This window comes from Amblyomma maculatum, chromosome 3 (assembly GCF_055883805.1).
Source record: "Amblyomma maculatum isolate TAMU_Amacu chromosome 3, ASM5588380v1, whole genome shotgun sequence".
Taxonomy (NCBI): domain Eukaryota; kingdom Metazoa; phylum Arthropoda; class Arachnida; order Ixodida; family Ixodidae; genus Amblyomma; species Amblyomma maculatum.
The window spans coordinates 14,735,462-14,753,897 of record NC_139346.1 but is presented as its reverse complement, the minus strand read 5'-3'; positions in this window follow the sequence as shown (position 1 = coordinate 14,753,897).

Sequence of the window (18,436 nt, the reverse complement as noted above, 5' to 3'; positions counted from 1 at the left end):
AACTCATCCGAGATGCAAAATCCAGCCAAGAAAATTCACTGTCCGACACAAAACGATGAAAATAGGAAATACTACATACATATTCGATCACGAGTCACAACAGGTAGTACCTATTAACACGCGTGCAACTCCCCGTTGCATTCAGGCAATTCCCAACCTTGTTCGCTACCTCATTCAATCTCGTTTCTGTACACTAACATCCGAAGCCTTCTGCCAAAACTCGATGCAATCGCAAGTCTCATTGACACCACTGGATGCAACATTGTCGTACTAACTGAAACCTGGTTAAATGAATCAATACACAATAACGAAGTACATCCCATATTTCCAAATTTTTATGTATTCCGCTGCGACCGCGTTGGCAAACGAGGCGGGGGTGTCTTAGTAGCCACACACCGCAACCTTCAGTGCTGCAACTTAAATGTAGAGTCCTCCCTCGAAATATTATTTATCTGCTCAAATGCCTCGTTTCCGCCCACAGTAATCTGCGCTTGCTACCCCCACCCCCCCCCCCCCCCGATAGTGACATTTCGTTCGTTCCCCAATTCCACAGTGCCCTTCACATAGCAACTTCGAAACTTTCACATGCTTCTATTTTCCTACTAGGCGATTTTAACTTCCCCGCAATAGACTGGTCTAACCCAACTCAGTCGTCTCCAAATTCTTCAGAGTGTGATTTTATCAACACGTGCCAGACATGTGCTTTAACTCAACTGATCGCCACCCCTACAATGCGTACTGCACAATCGTCGAACATTCTAGATTTGATTCTAACTTCTCGCCCAGAGTCCCTATCGATGCTATCATATCTTCCGGGACTTATTGATCCTTCTGTAATCTACGCCACGTTTCTTAGTCACCTGCCCAAACCAAAAAAAGCTACCAAAATAATAACACTTTATGATAAAGGCGATTACAAAAGCATTAACAATGAACTCGAAACATTCTGCACCAGTTTTTTAATCTACTTTGAACAACGCACGCTCGAAACTAACTGGTCACTTTTAAAGGACAAAATGCGCGAACTGATTTCTTTATACATTCCCACAATCACAATAACTGAGCGCATTACTTCATCATGGTTTACTAACACTCTCAGGCGTCTCAACAACAAGAAAAAAAGGCTTTTTCGATCCGCCACAAGAACAAACAATCCCAACACATGGCAAAAATACCACGATGCCGAAAAATCTTACACCTCTGAAGTTTTCCACGCCAAGCATTCATTTTGCTCATCTAAACTACCTGATATGTTTCGCACAAACCCTCGTCAATTCTGGAAACACATCAATCCCGACTCCAACAATACCCTTACACTTTGCGACGAAGACAATAACCCTATCGCAGAACAAGACGTAGCGGAAGTTCTGAACTCAACCTTCAGTTCTGTCTTCACCCACGAACCAGACGGTGATCTCCCTAATTTCCCTTTCTTTGATTTCCCGCTAATGCCTGCTATCAGTTTTGAACGCAATGGTATTCTGAAACTTATAGACTCATTAAAACTAACGTCATCAGCAGGCACTGACGGCATCAATGCAAAGGTACCGAAAAACACGAAGCATAATACTAGTATCATACTGTCTCATATCTTTCAACAATCTTTGTCATCAGGTGTTGTACTACATGACTGGAAAGTGGGAAAAGTCATTCCAGTTCCAAAAAGGTTTTTCATCTTCATGTCATAATTACCGACCCATATCTATCACTAGCATTCCTTCAAAGTTGATGGAACATGTCCTATTTTCTCATATTATGAATTTCCTAGTATCGGTCAACTTTTTTCACCCCAGTCAACACTGCTTTCTCAAAGGTTTATCCTGCGACACTCAGTTAGCATTGTTCATTAACGACCTAAGCTCTAACATTGATCTTAACATTCCTGTTGACGCCCTGTTCCTAGACTTTGAAAAGGCATTCGACAAAGTTCCTCATAAACGGCTTTTATTAAAACTTACCCGCCTGAACCTTAATTCCTTTGTTTTAGAATGGATTCGAAATTTCCTCACTAACCGGCAGCAATTTGTTCTAGCTAACAAATATTCATCTTCACGTACGTCTGTTATGTCCGGCGTTCCCCAGGGCACCGTCCTGGGGCCTCTGCTTTTTCTTATTTATATAAATTACTTACCATCTAACATACGCTCTAACATCCGGAAGTTTGCAGATGACTGCGTTATTTACCGTCCTATAATTAATAGCAATGACCCCCCAACTCTTCAACTGGACATCGAAAGCGTAACAACCTGGTGCAATAATTGGTTAATGTCATTAAACACGAAGATAACATCATTACTATATTTCCATCGTCGTCGCTCCCTGCCATCATCAAAATACTTTATCTCCAACACCGAAATCGTCGCTGTATCAACGTATAAATACCTATGCATTTATTTGACCCGCGATCTAAATTGGTCCCATCATATAACTCCGGTAACAAACGATGCTAATCGCGTGCTCGGCTTTTTTTGGCGAACACTGCGCGCAACTCCCCCATCAGTTAAGTTACTAGCTTATCTACATTTATTCGTCCCAAACTAGAGTATGCATGCGCTGTCTGAGATCCTTACCAAAATAACCTTTCCAGCATACTAGAAGCAACACAAAATCGCGCGGCAAGATTCATATACTCGGCTTATTCCTATCATGTAAATGTCACTGAACTAAAACAAGATACTCACCTTACTAACCTAGCGCACAGACGCAAAATTGCTAGACTTTGCCTTTTTCACAAGTTTTACCATCACCCCCTGCTCAAGTCTGTCATCAACCCCGCCCACTATACATCCAGCCGCACGCACCATGAAAATACCGTTTACCCTCCACCTGCCCGGACATTTGCGCATCTGTCATCTTTTTTTTTGTTCGCACCCCACGAGACTAGAATGACTTGGCAAACACCGTCGTACTTCATTCCGACCCATCAACCTTCAGATCATCCATCGAATGATTCATGTACTCGTCAACCACTCCCTCATATAATACCCCTTAAATGGGGCCTTTGAGGTAGCATAGGCTATTACTCGCTCCAACCCGTCTTGATGATGAACAAGGACCGCGCCAAGACCGATACTACTGGCGTCAGTGTGTACCTCAGTTGCAGCCGCTTCATCGAAGTGCGCCAGAACAGGGGATGTTTGAAGGCGCTCACGAAGCAAAGAGAAGGCCATCTGCTGCTCAGAGTTCCACATAAAGGAGGTGTCCTTCTTTGTAAGGCGCGTCAGAGGTTCTGCGATCTGAGAAAAGTCCGCAATGAAACGCCGATAATATGCGCACAGGCCGAGGAAGCGCTGAACAGCCTTCTTATTAGCTGGAACGGGAAATCGTGCGACGGCAGCAGTCTTATCGGGATCCGGGCGCACCCCATCAGCGCTTACAACATGGCCGAGGAACTTGAGTTCTGTATACCCGAAGTGGCATTTCTGGGGCTTCAGCGTGAGATCAGCAGAACGGAGGGCTTCCAGGACAGCTCGAAGGCATTCGAGGTGTTGATCAAATGTTTCGGAAAAAACAACTACATCGTCCAAGTACACAAGACAGATCTGCCACTTGAGGCCAGTGAGGACGGTGTCCATCATCCTTTGGAATGTAGCTGGGGCAGAGCACAATCCAAATGGGAGTACTTTGAATTCATATAGGCCATCTGGAGTGACAAATGCGGTTTTTTCTCGGTCTCTTTCGTCTACTTCGATTTGCCAATAGCCGCTTTTTAAATCAATAGATGAAAAATACTTCGCACGTCGCAATCTGTCCAGTGAGTCATCGATGCGCGGCAACGGGTATACATCTTTCTTTGTCACATTATTCAATTTCCAATAGTCGACGCAAAATCGAAGTCTTTCTTTTTGACAAGGACTACTGGTGAAGACCACGGACTTTGTGAAGGCTGCACAACACCATCATCCAGCATCTCCTGAACTTGCGTCTGGATCACTTCTCGTTCTTTGGCAGACACACGATAAGGCTGCTGTCGTATTGGGCGAGCGTCGTCATAAGTAATGATGCGATGTTGTGTGATGGGTGTTTGACGAACCTTCGAGGAAGAAGCAAAGCAGTGCTTGAAGTCTAGCAGCAGTTGCTCTAAAGCCCGCCGTTTCTCCTTTGACAAGTGACAGTTAATGTCGATGTTATCAAGAGATGGCTCGTTAGTTTCTACTGCCATGGATGCAAAACAGACCGGATCGTGCGCAACATGGTCAGCAAAAGCGATAGCAGTCCCCGGGAACAAGTGTCGGTGCTCATTAGAAAAATTTGTGACAAGGAGTGCAGCCCGGCCATTGTGAAACGACAATAAACTTCGGGGAGCGCAAATGCCATGAGCAAGCAGGAGTGTATGGTTCGCCTCTGCTACAGCATCACCGGTACGGAAATCGTCACAGGTAACTTCCACAAGAGCACTGCTTCGCGGCGGCAGCGAGACGCTCTCAGCGGAAACACGAAGTGCGGTATTGCAAGGACTGCTACTATCTTGTTCGGTAGATTGTCCCATCGAAAACGTGACGAGTCTATTACGCAGGTCGATAACTGCTCCGTACTCCCGCAGAAAGTCAATGCCGAGGATAAGGTTACGGGAGCAGTCACTTAAAACAACGCAACTAACGACGAACGTACGTCCGTTAATCTGAATGCGAGCCGTGCACATCCCCTTTGGAGTAACTATATGACCGCCGGCGGTTCGAAGGTACACACCTGGCCAAGCATTGAGCACCTTCCTCAAAACAGTCGCCATGCGACCACTCAAAATTGAATAATCGGCACCGGTGTCCACTAATGCATTGACCGTAGTGCGACCGTCTAAAATAACCGGAATGTCCAGAGAAACGCTTTTTGCTTCCCTAGGTGACGGTACCAGCAGCTCGCGGTCGGATCGAAGCGGCGACGACGGGAGGTCTTCAACGCAGCGACTACCAGCGGCCTCGCCCCCGAAGGTCGCTGTTTTCAGTTTTCCCGACCAGGGCTAGACGAGCGGCCTTGGTCCTCTCGCGAGGAACCGTGAGTGAACGACGAGGAGCGCCTTGGCGAAGGGTAGCGGGGCTGACGCTGCGAACGAGATGAAGAACGCTGCTCCGCTAGGTACTCCTCAATAACTCGGGGTCGTTGACCAAACCGGGGAGGAGGCGAGTCGATGCGGAAGCCGTGGAGACCGAGGCGTCGATACGGACAATCCCGGTAGAGATGTCCTGGTTCACCGCAGTGGAAGCAAAGCGGACGGCGGTCAGGCGTGCGCCAAATGTCGGCTTTGCGTCGTGGCAGCGGACGATTGTCGAAGTTCTGCACTGGCTGCACCGAGGGCAGCGGAACTGTAGGTGACGCGAGAATGGGCGGTGGTGAAGGGGGAGCCTGACTCTGCAGAACTTCCGCATATGTGGGACGATTGTCGGTCCCCGACAGCAATGGCGGGCTCGGAACTACAGGCGAAAGAGGGCTCTTGAGTGCCTGCCGCACCTCCTCCCGCACTATAGAAGAAACGGAAGGTGGCGATTGCTGCAGAGGGCTCCAGAACTTGCTTAGTTCTTCGCGCACGACGCTGCGAATCAGTTCGCGCAATGCATCGGGATGCAGCTCTGAAGATGCAAATGATTCCGCGATTGTGCTTGTATGAAAAGGTCGGTCATAAGCCACGGCACGTTGGTGTAGCACCTTTTCCATTGTGGTGGCCTCCGCAAGGAATCCGTTTACAGTCGACGGTGGGTTTCGCACAAGGCCTGCGAACAACTGCTCTTTCAAACCCTGCATCAAGTGCCTGAACTTTTTGTCCTCGGACATGGCGGGTCGGCTCGCCTGAAGAGGCGCGTCATGTCCTCGACGTATGCTTGGACACTCTCATTCGGCCTTTGGATGCGAGAGTAAATGGCACGTTCTGCATGCTCGCGACGATCTGCGCTAGTGTAAGCCTCGAGCAGTTGGCGACGGAATTCCCACCACGAAGTTAATGTTTGCTCTCGGTTCTCGAACCAGATACGGGCACCGTCCTCAAGGCTGAAGTAGACGTTCCTTAGTTTGGCAGCATCGTCCCACTGGTTGAATGCAGCGACACGTTCAAACTGAAGGAACCAGTCCTCCACATCCTCAAAGAGGTCCCCATGGAAGGACTTCGGTAGCCGAGGGGCCTGCAAGGTGTAGTTACAGGCCGGTGCGACGCCCGTCACCTGCTGCGCAGGAGCACTAGATGTCATGGCGGCGGGTGATGGCTGAAACTCCGGAGACAGTCCCTGGAGCCGTCGACTGAAGCGATGCACGGGGGTGTCCAATGGTACAGGGCTGGCGCGACGTCTTGTAGATGGAGATTCTTGCATAGGCGATCGTTTTTCCCAGCAGCTCCACCAGAATGTCACGTACACGGTGACTAAGGATACCAATGATAGCAGGGAGTAGCCAAGACACAAGAACACACCAGCACAGACGCAAACGTGCAAGCGACACTTTGTCGTCCTCTTCAACTTCGTCCTCCTTTCACACCTCACTCATGCGCCACCTGGCAACGCTAGGTGGCAATATATATATATATATATATATATATATATATATATATATATATATATATATATATATATATATATATATATATATGTGAAGGAAAGAAGCCAACAGTCGGCGACCCCAAGGAAAGCATTGGGGATTGTACTTCGCCTTTTTTTTTAATTCAGTAATGACATAAATAAGTAATGTAATCTGTTAAGGGGAAATATAAATAAACACAAAGTAAAAGGAAAACCAGCATGCTGATTGTGGCAACCGAACCCACGACCTCCGAATATCGCGTCCGGTGCTCTTCCAACTGAGCTACATCGGCCGCTATCCCCCCTGCTACTTTCTTGGGTATTAATGTTGCCTGTACACGAACCTTGAGAGTGTTCGCCAGCGCCACCCTCAACCATAGCGGTGGACGTAGAACGCCCTGTGTTACCGCCAGCGTCACGTAAAATGTACGTGAGCGAGAGCGAGGGCGAAAGCTGTGCTGGAACCATCTTACGCTACCTATGGCTTCAAGACTGCCAGAACCGAGACCCCCGTAAAAAAAAGACAAAATGCAATCCTCAATGCTTTCCTTGTCCTCGCCGAAAGTTGGCTTCTTTCCTTCATGTATTATAACGAGTACCCTCATTTCCCCTTCATTTATCTGCTTGTAGCTTACGGGGGCCTCGGTTCTGGCAGTCTTGAAGCCATATGTAGCGTAAGAGGGTTCTAGCACATCTTTCGCCATCGCTCTTGATCACGTTCTACGTGACGCTGGCGGTAGCACAAGACATTCCACGTCCACCGCTATGGTTGAGGGTGGCGCTGGTGAACACTCTAAGGTTCGTATACAGGCAACATTATTACCCAAGAAAGAAGCAGGGGGGACAGCGGCCGATGTAGCTCAGTTGGAAGAGCACCGGACGCGATATTCGGAGGTCGTGGGTTCGGTTGCCACCATCAGCATGTTGTTTTTCCTTTTACTTTGTGTTTATTTATATTTCCCCTAAACAGATTACATTACTAATTTATGTGAATACTGAAATAAAAAAAGGCAAACTACAATCCCCAGTGCTTTCCTTGGCGTCGCCGACTGTTGGCTTCTTTCCTTCATATATTATAAACGAGCACCCTCATTTCCCCTTCATTTATCTGCTTATATATATATATATATATATATATATATATATATATATATATATATATATATATATATATATATATATATATATATATATATATATAAAGAGAGAGAGAGAGGGTAGAGGAATTTCCTAGGGCTAGGACGTTTCGGCCGGGGACCGACCTTCTTCAGACGAAAGTCGGTCCTCGGCCGAAGCGTCAAGACAAGTATAGTGTTCTTCACCTCGTCTACTTTTTTTAACGTATATAAATATATATATGTATATATATATATATATATATATATTGTAAAGAAGATGAAGAAGAAACAACGCTGCGGCATCGCCATCCCCATCGCTGGTCTCCGGCGCCCATCTCTCTCGCGCTGAAGCTGTGCCCTGCGGCTGGTATTCCGATCCTGCTGTGCCCAAATTACTGCCAGCGCTGACGTTCCAACCAAGCATTAAATCCACATTTCACTTGGTGGAGGACAATCTGAGGTTCCCTGTACCCATCTTGCCCTGGAACTTCGCAGCAGAACATTGACTACCCCAATGACGCAGCCGACTTCATTGCACCTGCCTCCGCCCGTCACCTGCACAGGTGCGCTTCGTCAACGGGACCCGGCTACCTTCAGTGGAAGCAGCGATGACGACGTCGACGATTGGCTGGCCACTTACGAACGGGTCAGCCGTCACAATAACTGGGACGACAATCGTAAGCTCAATAATGTCATCTTTTACTTGAGCGACGTCGCTAATCTGTGGTTTCGAAACCACGAGTCGGACTTTGCCACCTGGGCGAATTTCAAGACGAAATTTTCTGATGTCTTTGGCCGCCCCGCCGTCCGAAAACTCCGCGCGGCACAGCGTCTTCGGTCGCGACTGCAGCTGCCTGGTGAAACGTTCACCAGTTACATTGAGGACATTGTTGATATGTGTCGTCGCGTTCACCCGACCATGACCGAGGCCTTTAAAATACGTCATGTCCTCACAGGAATTGATGACGGCGCTTTCCACATGCTCATCGCGAAAGGCCCCACTAAGGTCAAGGAAATCTATGACCTCTGTCAAAGCTACGATGAGCTCCGGAGGGAGCGTGTTTTGATTCGCCAGCCTCATACATCACTTGCTGGACTAGCCGCGGAGAGGGAGTCATCTAGCTTCTCTGAAGACATCAAGGCTTTTGTACGCCAGGAAGTCGCGCGACAACTGTCCCTGCAGCCATATGTTAAGGAGTCGTCAACAACTGGCCTTGTTCCGGAGCTTCGCCATGCAATCCAGCAGCATGTATCTGAAGTCCTCCCTAATCCTGTTCCTCAATCAGCTCCGGTCGCACCTTCAATGCCGTTCCCCCCGCCCACAGTTTCATCGTCCGGCGTTGCGCCACTGAGCTAGGCTCCAGCATTCGCGCCGGCTCCTCCTCAAGTATATCGTCGCACGTATGCCGAAGTCACTTCAAGTCCACCGCCTGAGCCAGCATATGCCTATACTTCGCCCCCATGCGGTCCGTACCAACTGCTTTTGCTCCCCCCTTGCTTCCGACACGATCTCCATGGCGCACTTCAGACAACAGGCCTATTTGCTACCACTGCGGCATCCCTGGGCACACTACACGCTACTGCAGGCGCCGAATAAATATGGCCTTTGCTGCACGGCCTGCGCCACCTTATTTGGCTCCCCAGTACCCAGTCCCATCGGGTCCTCCAACAGCACCCCTTGATCCTCAGGACTTCCTCCCTCGTCGTTCGCCATCACCACGTCGCCGCTCCATTCCGCCAATGCGCCGACGACCCACTACCCAGCCGGAAAACTAACCGCCGCAGTTCGCGAGGCACGAACTGCGTATTCGACAGAATTTCAAAGTCCTCGTCTTAATCCCGCGAATGTTATTCCTGTCATCGTTGAACGTGTTAATACTCTTGCGCTCGTCGACACCGGTGCCGCTGTATCAGTTATCAGCCGAAAACTCTGCCGCTCCATCCGAAAGGTGACTACGCCTCTCGAGGGACTATCGCTTCGTACCGCATCCGCTCACAGTATGCAGCCGACAGCTATCTGGACTGCTCGCGTCGTCATTGCTGCAACCTTGTACATTATCGAATTCGTCGTTCTGCCCACATGTTCTCATGACGTCATTCTCGGCTGGGATTTCCTGTCCCAGCATCATGCTATCATTGACTGCGCCAGTAATCAAGTAGAGCTCATTGAATCGAGTGATGCACCGTCTGATGCCCTGCTCCACGAGCCGTGTCCTCGTCTTGCGACCAAACTCCTCGTAGCACATGACACAACCATCCCACCCGTTAGCGCTGTTCTGGTTCCCCTCACTGCCTTTTTTAAGACCGCCGCGAAAGTCCTCTTTGTGCCCTCTAACGTTGTCCGCCGCCGCCGCCACTTACCGCTGCCGTTTGCCGTCCTTGACATGAAAAACTGCGCTAGCACACTTCTAGTAGCCAATCCTCTTCCGTCTCCCGCTATGTTAATCGGAGGGGAGTGCCTCGGCCGCGTCGAGCCCGTGGACCTTCTGTTCGCCTTTGATGATGTGTCATTCCCTGTTTGCCAAGTTGACGCCTTGACTCCAACTCGTGTGGCTTCAGATCCGCTACAGCGGGACCTTTTTGACCATTCTGTGGACAGCGCTCTAGAACCGCGCCACCGCGAGGAACTTCTTGACCTTCTACACCAATTCCGCGCCTCCTTCGACATTCCGCAATCTTCCTTGGGCCGCACGACTACCGTTTCCCACCTCATCGACACTGGCGCTCACCCACCTCTCCATCAGCGGCCGTATCGGGTGTCCCCGACTGAGCGCCGTGTTATTGCCCAACAAGTCGATGACATGCTGCAACGCGGAGTAATTAGAGAATCCTGTAGCCCATGTTCGTCTCCTGTGGTCCTAGTTAAAAAGAAGGATGGCTCCTTACGATTTTGTGTTGATTATTGCCGCTCAACAAAATCACTCGTCGTGATGTGTACCCCCACCCACGAATCGACGATGCCCTAGACTGCTTGCAAGGCGCCGAATTCTTTTCCTCACTCGATTTACGCTCCGGGTATTGGCAGGTGACCATGGCAGAGGCGGATCGTCCTACGACCGCCTTTATTACTCCAAACGGACTATACGAATTTAATGTTATGCCATTCGGACTCTGTAACCCCCCAGCCACATTTGAAAGAATGATGGACACTTTAATGCGCGGCCTGAAATGGAACATCTGTTCATGCTACCTCGATGATATCGTCGTCTTTTCAACAGACTTCCCGACCCACCTGACTCGACTTCGCCAGGTCTTCACCTACCTAACCCGCGCCGGTCTTCAACTGAACCTCAAAAAGTGCCGCTTCGGGGCCCGCCAGCTCACAATACTCGGACATGTTGTGTGCAAAGATGGAGTTCTGCCAGATCCTGAGAAGCTCCGCGCCGTTGCTGACTTTCCGAAACCGACCACTTTGAAACAACTGCGAAGCTTCGTGGGCCTCTGTCTCGTACTTTCGTCGTTTTGTTCGCAATTTCGCGACCATCATAGCCCCCCTTACACAGCTCTTGAAAGGCGCCCCTAACCTCCCCTCTATGTATATATTGTAAGATGGGGGTTTATTGATCAGATCAGCAGAACTCGATCAGCAGGACTGGGCAGGTCAGCGGCGAACACAGCGAACACAGTCAGGTGCAACACGCGCAGCGATCACGATGCCACTGCCTGGAATGTTTCTCGTGCACTACTTCCTCTTCACAATTACCCCCGGGACGAAGAGGAGACATCCTGGCGACTTGCGGCGTGAGCAAGACGGCAGGGTCATAATAGGGTTTGAGGCGCTGGACGTCAACGACCTCTCGTCCGCGCCGGCGTAGATCATGAGACGGCGTAAGAGGTTCCGCCACATAATTAACCGGGGAGGTGCGGTCCAGAACTCGGTATGGGCTATGGAATTCAGCAAGAAATTTTGAAGACAGTCCAGGAGCATTGGAAGGTATCCACAGCCACACAAGTGCGCCAGACGAGTAGTACGGTGTCGAGTGTTGGTTGTCATGGTTGGATTTATGGCGGTACTGGGTGTTAGCCGTGAATGCGCGGGCAATTTGTCGACAGTCTTCCGCATACTGGACTGCTTGAGACGCAGGAGTATACTCGGATATGTCTGGCTGATACGGGATTGTGGTGTCGATTGTAGCAGAGGGGTGACGGCCGTAGACGAGAAAAAAGGAGAGAAGCCAGTAATAGACTGCGTTGCGGTATTATAAGCGTAAGTGACATACGGAAGGACGAGGTCTCAATTTGAGTGGTTGGAGGAGACGTACATAGAGAGCATGTCGCCAAGAGTACGATTGAAACGCTCAGTGAGGCCATTAGTCTGAGGATGATAGGCGGAGGTGGTTGTGTGAATCATGTTGTACTTTGTGAGCAAGGCTTTCAGAAAGTCACTCAAGAAAACGCGTCCTCTGTCACTGAGCAGCTCTCGAGGTGCGCCGTGGCGGAGAAAAATCGCTGCAAAATGAAGGAAGCTACTTCTGACGGTGTGGCAGATGGAAGTGCGGCGGTTTCTGCATACCTCGTCAGATGATCAACGGCTACGACAGCCCAGCGGTTGCCGGCTGCAGTGTAAGAAAGCCGCCCGTACAAATCAATGCCGACGCGGTCGAAAGGGCGTGGTGGGCTGGGTAACGGCAGCAACTCTCCAGCAGAACGTTGAGGAAATGGCTTGCGACGTTGACAGATGTGGCATGAGCGAACGTACTTGAGTACGAAGGTGTACATGCCCCGTCAGTAGTAACGCAGCCGGAGACGAGTGTATGTCTTGAAGACGCCCGCGAGACCGGATTGTGGGTCAGCGTGGAAATTGTCACAGATTTGCGGACGTAGCTGCCGAGGAATAACTAGCAACCATTTGCGGCCATCTGCGCAGTAGTTGCGGCGGTAGAGGAGGTTATCGCGAATTGCGAAGTGGGAGGCATGGCGGCGGAGAGCACGTGATGGAGAAGCAACTGTTGGATTGGAGATAAAATTAAGGAGATAATTTATCCAAGGGTCTTGTCTTTGCGCTGACGGCATGTCATTGATGTGAAGCGATGGCGGGGAATCGTCGGAAGAGGAAAAGCTCGCGACCTCAGCTGTAAGGGGGCAGCGGGAAAGTGCGTCGGCGTCGTGATGCTTGCGGCCGGAGCGGTAAACAACGCAGATATCATATTACTGAAGGTGAAGAGCCCATCTTGCCAGTCTGCCGGACGGGTCTTTCAGAGAGATATGTATCAGCAGCGCGAACACAATCAGAGGGAAAGAAGAATAAGAAGGACAGAGCGCTGAACTTGCAACTTTATTAGAGGAAACTGAAACCCGCACTTATATGCACACCGAGAAAACACCCACCAGGGGGAATTATCACGGCGACGTGACCGTCAGGGCGCACGAGTGAACTGATAAAAAACACACGTGTCCGGGACATCAAAAGATTACACGAGGAGCATCATGAAAAACACGCAGACAAACCTTTTCGTGAAATGACGCACTACGGGCATGTGTAAACAAGAATGGAAAAACAGGGTTGGGGGCGGGCAATGACGGAAGGTAACAATGGAAAAAACAGAGAAGAGGGGCGCGTTTTATTAAAAACATGGGACGGCGAAAAGCGGTAACAAAGGTTAGCAATACGAAGGAAGGGCGCCAACAATTAACACGGCTAAAGGAAAAAAAGTGAGGGGTGTGCTTCTAAAATCTAGGTAAGATCAAATGCCGCCAGAGAGAAAGGTGAATTCTTTTTCAGATAGCGAGATAGATGGGGTGCTTACGCAGCCTTCCTTAAGACCTGAGATGTAGGCGGCTTCAACAATTTCGCGCGTCAGTTTATTCTTATGTTTCTTCAGGATGGTTGTCTTCTTGAAACTGGGGGTGCATTTCTTTTTGCTGTCACATCCCCGACAGTGGGCGGGTAAGTTTTTTAAAAGGGCCCCGGATAAATCGTTGTTATGCTCCATTAATCTCTCATTTAAACATCTCCCTGTTTGGCCTATGTAAGCCTTACCGCATGTTAAAGGAATAGAATAAACGACGCCCTCCTCGCAGGCCGCGAGAGGGTCGCGATGCCTGGTTGTACAGCCACTAATCTTTTTCTTATTATTGACTTTGTTACACAGGCTTGAGAGGCGCAGTGGGGCTGAAAAGACTACTTCGACGCCTGATTTTTTACCAATTTTTTTCAGATTGTGTGATATTTGATGCAGGTACGGCACAACAGCAACCCTTTTGTTCCGCGGTCGGGCCTCATTTGGAACGTCACATTCGTGCTTCATACCTTTCAGGATTATTTCTGCTACAGATGCAAGGAGAGATTGCGGGTAACCTGATTGCGTCAGCCTCAACACTTGGTTGGAAAAGCTAGCCTGCAGCTTGTGTTCGCAGGATTTTGTGAGTGCGTTTTTAAAGGTTGACTTTACTATGTTTCTTTTGACCAGTTTTGAATGTGCTGAGTCGTAGGGCAGAATGGGTTTTTTGGCTCTTGGTTCAAATGACCAGCACACGTGGTTCTGTCCGAAAAAAACTTTTAACTCCAAAAACCTGATAGCGTTGTGTTCTGGGAATTCATGCGTAACTTCAAGAGGGGACATAGTCCTCGAAACAACTTGGAGAACTTCATCTGCTTTTGTTTGAAATGCTTCAGGGATGCAATCTAAGAGAACCAGGAAGTCGTCAACATAGCGGAAAATTTTGAGAACGCTTGAAGACTCGAGCTGGTCCTTCAAGGATCTGTCATGCATGGCCAAGAAAAGGTCACTCAAAATGGGGGCTATGCATGAACCTATACATATGCCTTGTTTCTGAATAAATCTGCAGCCGTCCCACTCAGTAACTGTCGATTTTAGGTAAGTGCACAATACTTCAATGAAGCCGTCCACAGTTGCACCACACTCATTTTGGAAGGCCACCACACCGTGTCTATCTATGGCATCACGAACACATTCTATGAGGTCAGCCTGCGGGATGGAATAAAACAGGTCTTTAATATCAATGGAGAAGCCATTGAACGTCTTTGTGCTGTTCTCATGCAGGAACCCGATTACTTCTGCGGTGTTTTTTACAAGGAAGGGGTCATCAACAGTGAGCCGCTTAAGGTTGCCTTGTAGAAACCTGGCAACTTCTTTTTGCCAGGTCAATCTTTCGGACACAATCACACGCAAAGGGCATCCAGCTTTATGCGTTTTTGCTGTAAAAAACATTTCCAGACAGCCTGTCTTTTTTCCTTGTATTGAACGAGAAAGGTTCTCTAAATTCAAGCGTTGGCATAGCTTCTTTGCATTACTTCTTAGTTTTGTTTCAGACGTTCTGCATTTTACAAAATTTGTTTGGACTGCTTCCGCGGCCTTTGACATGAATACGCGTTTCGGTAGGACGGCAAACCCTCCTTCCTTGTCAGCGGTTAACAATGACAAATTCTTCTTAATCAGGTGTGAAACAGTCTTCTTAATTGGGAACCTATGCCTATCGGCGTTACACCGCGTGATCAGGTCCACTCCGTCCGCGGTACAACGATCCGCTTCCGCCGCTGGGGCGAGGCGAGAAACTTGCCTGACCATGGTCAACAGTTCCGGTGCAGTCCTCTTGGGCTCCACGGCGAACTTGGGTCCGTGACTAAGAAACCGCTGGACTTCTTCAGGGATGCTCTTGACACCTCCCACGAGGTGGACGGGGTTTCCAGTCTTTTCTTTCTTGGCGGGCACGAGTGCACGCAAGCCTGGGAGCACATGCTGCCAGAGGCACTCTGTCGTCCGGTTGACTTGTGACTGAACCTCACGCCATTTTCTGGCTGCTGCTGACACCGGCGATGATGCGAACACCATCAGCCGCAGATGTTCTCTGTGTAGGCTCGCCTGGTGCTGCCATTCCGAGCGCAGAATTTTGCAAAGGCGGGTAGCATGGCCGACAGTGGGGTGAAAGCCGCCGAACAACTTCAGAAGGTCAGGAGGAAGTACCTTGCGCCGAATGCAGAAGCCGAGGATTCTAGCCTGGCAGGAGGTTTGTCTGCGTGTTTTTCATGATGCTCCTCGTGTAATCTTTTGATGTCCCGGACACGTGTGTTTTTTATCAGTTCACTCGTGCGCCCTGACGGTCACGTCGCCGTGATAATTCCCCCTGGTGGGTGTTTTCTCGGTGTGCATATAAGTGCGGGTTTCAGTTTCCTCTAATAAAGTTGCAAGTTCAGCGCTCTGTCCTTCTTATTCTTCTTTCCCTCTGATTGTGTTCGCGCTGCTGATACATATGGATCGTTACCAACTAGCCCGACAGATCGTGTTCTTTCAGAGAGGAAAGCCAGCAAAGCGCATAGTGGTCCGTCACTACGTCAAAAGGGCGGCCATAGAGGTAAGGGCGGAATTTAGTAAGAGCCCAAATAATCGCTAAGCACTCTTTTTCAGTGACAGAGTAATTGTATTCAGCCTTCGGGAGTGTACGGCTAGCATAGGCGACCACGTATTCAGTATAACTTGATTTGCGCTGAGCGAGCACAGCGCCGAGACCAATACCACTGGCGTCCGTGTGGACTTCAGTAGGCGTTGTGGGGTCGAAGTGACGTAGGACAGGCGGTACCGTGAGGATACGGCGTAAAGCATTGAAGGCATCGTCGCACGTTGGCGACCACGACGAAAGGTCGAAACTGCCGGACAGAAGGTCTGTCAAGGGAGCAGCAATTTAAGCAAAATTTCTAATAAAGCGGCGAAAGTAAGAGCACAGCCCGAGGAAGCTACGTAGATCTTTGATGGAAGTCGGTTTGGGAAAGGCTGCTACGGCACGAAGTTTGGCAGGATCTGGAGATACACCTTCTTTGGAGACAACGTGGCCGAGAATGGTGAGCTGGCGGGCGGCAAAACGCCATTTTTTTCAAATTCAGCTGCAGTCCGGCAGCAGATAGGCAGGTAAAAACGTGCTATAGACGGTAGAGGTGTGTGTCAAAGTCAGGAGAAAAGACGACAATGTCGTCGAGGTAGCAGAGGCACGTCTTCTACTTCAGGCCACGCAAAATGGTGTCCATCATCCGCTCAAATATTGCCGGAGCAATACAAAGGCCTAACGGCATAACTGCAAATTCGTACAAGCCGTCGGAAGTTACAAAGGCAGTTTTGGGGCGATCAGCCGCTTCCAAGGGAACTTGCCAGTACCCGGAACGTGAATCTAGGAAAGAAAAGAGCTCGGCGCCTTCCAAACAATCGAGAGCATCGTCGATGCGTGGGAGAGAGTAGATGTCCTTTCGCGTAATCCTATTAAGGCGGCGATAATCGACACAGAAGCGGATAGAACCATCTTTCTTTTTTACGAGGACGACAGGTGACGCCCAAGGGCTGCTTGAGGGCTGAATCATGCCATTCTGAATCATTAGGTCGACTTGCTCTTCAATAGCCTGGCGTTCGGTTGCAGACACACGATAGGGGCGCTGTCGCAGTGGTGCGTGGGTGCCGGTGCCGATGCCGATGCGATGAGTGACTGTAGAAGTTTGACCCAATGAACATTTATGAGAGTCGAAGGATGAGCGAAAGTGATTTAGTAGGTTCAAGAGCTGAGTCCGCTGCGCTGGAGGAAGATCGGCGTCGATGGAACAGAGCAACAAGTCTGTAGAGGGGGAAGCGGGTGCAGGTGAAGGGGGGCTGAGCGCAGTCACGGCAGACTGTGGCGCATCGTCAGGTTCCTCAGAGATCAGAAGAGATGCAATTGGCTGGATACTGCCGAGGCATTCACCATGGCGGAAAGCAGTAGGGGAGTTAAATTGGTTAGAGACGCATAACATGGAAATTCCAGCGGAAATAGCGAGCACAGCGTAGGGCAATGGAAGGCACTTGCGGCGCAGGAAAGTATGGGCTGGTGTGAAGAGAAGCGTCTCATCGCTAACACAGGCACAAGCGACGCGAACAAGCACAGAAGAGCAGGGAGGAAGGTCGATATCTTCGGAGACGAGGGCTTTAGCACAAGAATTTGGTGGATCAGCGTCTGGTAAGGTATCCGGCGAAGTCGAGAACCCCACTTCAGCTCGAGCACAATCGATAATAGCAACGTGACGTGACAGGAAATCCCAGCCTAAAATTACAGCGTGTGAGCAGCTTGGCAGAACGACGAACTCAATCGTATAAAGGCAATTCTGGATAACTACTCGAGCGGTGCACGCTGCTAAAGGCTTGATATGCTGAGCGCTGGCCGTTTGCAACGAAAGCCCCGCAATTGGCGTCTTCACTGTCTTTAAAGAGCTACATAGTTTTGCTTCCATAACCGAAATCGCAGCACCCAGTGTCAATTAGAGCCATGACAGCAACACCCTCGATGAGAACTTCAATAAGGTTTGCCAGCACAGATGAGGACTTGGGAAGTTCGACAGGGTCGCAGTTCTCGCCTCACGAACTGCGGCCTCTAGTTTGCCTCAAGTGAAGCGTTCTGTCGACGTCGCATCGGAGAGATAGACCGGCGTCGCGGCGACGGTGAACGGCGGTTGGACATGGCTGAACGGTCTGGAGAGAAATGACGGCTGGCTGGAGGTTCAGTAGGCGCGGAATACTGACGCGTCGAAGACCAGTACCCAGGGCCATGAGTAGGTGGTGCCGACACTGGGAGACGGTTTCGGCAATAACGAGAAATATGTCCAGCCAGCCCATAAGTGTAACAAATTGGCCGGTTATCTGTCGTGCGCCAGGGATTGCGTGGTCTTGAAGCCGGTCAAGAAAACTGCGCAGGTTCTCCAGCAGGACTAGGAGGCGGCTGAACGTAGGCAGGTTGAGGCGGAGCATACGTAGGGGGTGGCTGGGCAGCAACAGCCGCATATGTCAACGGGGCTGCGACAGGCATGGATTGAGGGGCTGGAGGAAGAGATTCAGATACCTGTTCTTG